We start from the raw sequence: 5,663 nt of genomic DNA, 5'->3' as shown, positions 1-5,663 counted from the left end.
ATGTATGTAGTAATCCGATATTAGTCAAGCCATGTCTCATTATTTTATAGAACCTTCAAGCTTTGAATGCACTGAATAGATTCATAACTAAGTAACAGTGATGTTACAGACAAGAACACTATTTGATATGCTCTGGTTTAAGTTATAGATATTGCAAGTGAAGCTGAGTCTTCCAAAGTAACGTTGGACAAAGTAATTCAACAAACACGCCACAGATACATACATATATCTATTATTGTGGGACGCTAACATACATGGTGATAATCACCACTTATCTGACAAACCTGGACGAAGAAGCCTAAATTCGCTAAATAAAACACAGCAAGGAGAAGTAGGAAGAGGACTACGTCTCCCTCGCCTCTACATCATCCCAGCGCCTCCTTGATCGTCTTCACTGCCATCTCATCCGAAGAAGAAAGATATGCCAGCATAGGGATGCGTGTTCTCCACTTCTACCCGACCAGAAAAATATCTAGACACAGTCTCTCTCTGCCTAACTAGCTACGAACTCAGATTTTGCGGAAACATGTAGGCTATCATCTAGTGCTTTATGTCCTATTTCTTGTCCCGCCTTTAAGATGTTCCCCTAAATTAATTCAAATGTGAATTTTGTGATATGACATATTATGGGGGCCCTTATATGAAGTATTTGGTACCATACTTTTATGTATTATATGATACACATTTCACAACATAGCAAATGTTATTATACAAATTTTGCTGCTCTGTATTGCATCAAGTAGCATTGTACACGAAATATAACACACCCATTTAGTCAACTACACCTCATTTAAATACAAATAACAGCAATTTTTAATTATTGGAAAAGTATCTTATTGTAATCATCAGTTTCACGAAGTGTACAGAAAAACTAATTACTTCATTTGTTTAACTATCAGACAATAATCATCATTAAATGGAAAATGTATTGCCAAAATACGACTGTTTCATAAAAACGTGAAAATTGATGTTTTAGGTAGATTTCTGGCTAACTGCTGCTCTGAAAGTTACGTTCACTCTCAAGAGATTATGATTCTATAAAAACTAAAATCATATTTGTTGTAATTAATTGTGTAATTACGAGTTCTAGAATTTTTTGTCATAAACAAATAATTATGTCAATCATTTGGTCAAAACAAGATTATTATGTAAAATTGTAATCTCAAAATCTATTTTGGCAATATGTAAAGTACTCCAAAATATGTTAGCATCAAAATTTCTGTTGCAGTTAACGAGATATTCATTATTTTGTATGAAGTCCTGTTAGTCACATTTCTCGAGGAGGATTTCAATGCTAAATCTGAAAAGAAATTTTAGAAATCACATTTGTTATAATCAGTCATTTATTATTTTCAAAACTATAACTGTAAATTCTTATGAAACAACCGATTTTGATTGTAACTCAGTTAATGTGAATTTGTTGAACGATAGTTTCAAATAACTCGGAAAGAATGAGTCTAAGAGCTCAGGAGCGATAATAGAGTGGCAGTTGTTTTCATTTACACTGAAGCGGCAAAGAAACTCTTACAGACATGCGCATTCAAATGCATACATATATAAATAGGCAGAATATGGCGCTGCTGATGGATACGCCTATGTAAGACAACAAGTGTCTGGTGCAGTTATTATATCGGTTACTGCTGCTACAATGGTATGTTATCAAAATTTAAATGAGTCTGAACATGGTGCTATAATCGGCGCACGAGCGACATACATGCATACATACATACATACATACATACATTACTCCTTGTTCCATAGTTCATGAATACGACATTTTGTAATGATGTGGAACGTGTCACTTTAACATAAGTTTTCTATACACAAATTAATTAATTAATTAATTAATTATTTTTTTACAGTTACTACTTCATATCTAAGAATTCATTTATTGAGTAGAAGGAGTTGGCATTCAGAAATTCTTTTAATTTACTTTTAAATGTTGGTTGGCTATCTGTCACACTTTTAATACCATTTGGCAAATGACCAAAGATTTTTGTGGCTGCATAGTTCACCCCTTCCTGTGCCAAAGTGAGATTCAATCCAGAATAGTGAATATCATCCTTTCTTCTAGTGTTGTAGGTATGCACTTCGATGTTAGTTTTGAATTGGGATGGGTTATTAATGACAAATTTCATAAGTGAATATATGTATTGTGAAGGTACTGTGAATATCCTGAATTCCTTAAATAAATGTCTGCAAGGTGATCTTCGGTGGGCTCCAGCTATTATTCTGATTACACGCTTTTGTGCAATGAATACTTTCTCTCTTAATCACGAATTGCCCCAAAATATGATGCCATATCAAAGCAGTGAATGAAAGTAGGAATAGTAGGCTAGTTTACTGATACGTTTATCACTAAAATTTGCAATAACCCTAATAGCATAAGTGGCTGAACTTAACTGTTTCAGCAGACCATCGATGTGTTTGTTCCAATTCAATTCCTCATCAGTGCACACACCCAGGAATTTTGAGTATTCTATCTTATCAACAGACTTCCGTTAATAGTCAATATTTTTCAATGGTGTTATGCCATTTACTGTACAGAATTGTATAAACTGTGTTTTCTCAAAATTTGGTGAGAGTCCATTTGCAGAGAACCACATAATAATTTTCTGAAAGACATTATTTGCAATTTCCTCAGCTGATTTTTGCTTCTTGGGTGTGATTACTATACTTGTATCATCAGCAAAAAGAACTAACTTTGAATCTTCATGAATATAGAGTCGCAAGTCGTTAATATATGAGGTGCATTCAAGTTCTAAGTTCCGATTTTTTTTCTCCGGACTGGAAAGAGAGAGAAACATGCGCATTGTTTTAAAATGAGGCCACGTTCATTGTCAATACGTCCCAGAGGTGGCAGCACCATACGGCAGATGGAATTTTACTGCCAGCGGCGAGAATGAGAACTGTTTTAAATACTTAAAATGGCGACGTTTTCCTTACTTGAACAGCGTGCAATCATTCGTTTTCTGAATTTGCGTTGTGCGAAACCAATTGAAATTCATCGACAGTTGAAGGAGACATGTGGTGATGGAGTTATGGATGTGTTGAAAGTGCGTTCGTGGGTGCAACAGTTTAATGAAGGCAGAACATCATGTGACAACAAACCGAAACAACCTCGGGCTCGCACAAGCCGGTCTCACGACATGATCGAGAAAGTGGAGAGAATTGTTTTGAGGGATCGCCGAATGACTGTTGAACAGATCGCCTCCAGAGTTGGCATTTCTGTGGGTTCTGTGCACACAATCCTGCATGACGACCTGAAAAAGCGAAAAGTGTCATCCAGGTGGGTGCCACGAATGCTGACAGACGACCACATGGCTGCCCGTGTGGCATGTTGCCAAGCAATGTTGACGTGCAACGACAGCATGAATGGGACTCTCTTTTCGTCGGTTGTGACAATGGATGAGACGTGGATGCCATTTTTCAATCCAGAAACAAAGCGCCAGTCAGCTGAATGGAAGCACACAGATTCACCACCACCAAAAAATTTCGGGTAACTGCCAGTGCAGAAAAAATGATGGTGTCCATGTTCTGGGACAGCGAGGGCGTAATCCTTACCCATTGCGTTCCAAAGGGCACTACGGTAACAGGTGCATCCTACGAAAATGTTTTGAAGAACATCACCGAGACAACGCACCCGCACATCGAGCTAATGTTACGCAACAGTTCCTTCATCATAACAACTTTGAAGTGTTTCCTCATGCTCCCTACTCACCTGACCTAGCTCCTAGTGACTTTTGGCTTTTTCCAATAATGAGACACTCTCCGTGGCCGCACATTCACCAGCCATGCTGCTATTGCCTCAGCGATTTTCCAGTGGTCAAAACAGACTCCTAAAGAAGCCTTCGCTGCTGCCATGGAATCATGGCATCAGCATTGTGAAAAATGTGTACGTCTGCAGGGCGATTACGTCGAGAAGTAACGCCAGTTTCATCGATTTTGGGTGAGTAGTTAATTAGAAAAAAAATCGGAGGCCTTAGAACTTGAATGCACCTCGTATATTAAGAAGAATAAGGAACCCAAGACTAAACCCTGTGGGACACCATTCTTGATACCTCCCCAGTTAGAGGACTCTGCTGGTTTTTGTAGACTATCTGTGCTTTAATTTCAACCTTTGGCATTCTTCCAGTTAAGTATGTATTAAATCATTTGTGCAATGTCACACTCATACCCCAATACTTAAGCTTATCTAGAAGAATTTTATGATTCACACAATCAAAAGCCTTTGAGAGATCATAAAATATCCCAATGGGTGATGTTCGGTTATTCATTGCATTTAATATTTGATAAGTGAAAGCATATATAGCATTTTCTGTTGAAAAGCCTTTCTGAAAACCAAATTGACATTTTGTTAGTACTTCATTTTTACAAGTATATGATGCTACTCTTGAATATATTACTTTTTCAAGAATTTTGGATAGAGCTGTCAGAAGTGAGATTGGGCGGTAGTTGTTAGCATCAGATCTATCCCCTTTTTTATGCAATGGTTTAACTATAGCATATTTCAGTCTATCTGGAAAAATTCCCTGTTTCAGTGAGTTACTACTTATGTGACTGAGAATCCTACTTATTTGCTGGGAACAAGCTTTTAGTACTCTGTTGGAAATGCCATCAATTCCATGTGAGCTTTTACATTTCAATGAATTTATTATTTTTCCTAATTCCAGTAGGAGAGGTGGGTTGAATTTTAATTTTCTCAAATTGTGTAGGTACTGCCTCTTCCATATACTGCCTTGCATTTTCTAATGAATAGCTGGAACCTATTTTCCCTACAACACTTAAAAAAAATGATGATTAAAAATGTTTTCTATGTCTGACTTCTTGTTAACGAACTTTTCATTGTGTTTGATAGACATGCAGTTTTCCTGTGCTCTCAGTTACCCTGTTTCCCTTTTCACAATATTCCAAATTGTTTTAATCTTATTATCAGATGTGCTAATCTCAGACATAATGCACATACTTCTGGACTTTTTAATAACTTTTCTTAATACAGAGCAGTAGTTTTTATAATGTTTCATTGTTTGGGATCATTACTCCTCCTAGCTATAAGATACATTTCCCTTTTCTGTTTACAAGATATTTTTATCCTTTTAGTAAGCCATGGCGTTTTACATGGTTTCTTGCAATTATATTACACTGTTTTCCTAGGGAAACTGTTTTCAAATATACTCACAAAGGTATCATGAAATAGGTTAAATTTTAAATTAGCATCATGTTCCCTGTACACCTCATCCCAATCTAACTGTTGTAAGCTTTCCCTAAAATTTTGAAGTGTTAAATCGTTAATGGAACGCACTATTTTGGAGGACTGTTTTGCATTACTGTATGGAGCCATATCATATACTGCAACTAGCTGTGTATCATTATCAGACAGACCATTCTTAATAGGAAAAGCTTTTATTTGATTAAATTTATCTTGGTCTATGAAAACGTTATCTATCAGTGTGCTGCTTTCCTGTACCACCCGAGTAGGAAAATCAATAACTGATGTCAAATTGAAAGAACCAAGTAATATTTCAAGGTCAAGCTTTCTAGCTGACTCTTTCAAAAAATCTACATTGAAATCCCCACAAACAATAATTTTTTCCCTTTGTCTGACAGGTAGCACAACAAAGAATCCAAGTTTCACAAAAATAGTTGAAAATTTCCCAATGGGG

The sequence above is a fragment of the Schistocerca cancellata genome, chromosome 4 (genome assembly GCF_023864275.1).
Source record: "Schistocerca cancellata isolate TAMUIC-IGC-003103 chromosome 4, iqSchCanc2.1, whole genome shotgun sequence".
NCBI lineage: Eukaryota > Metazoa > Arthropoda > Insecta > Orthoptera > Acrididae > Schistocerca > Schistocerca cancellata.
The sequence above is the reverse complement of the archived record's forward strand: the minus strand, read 5'-3'. Positions refer to the sequence as shown.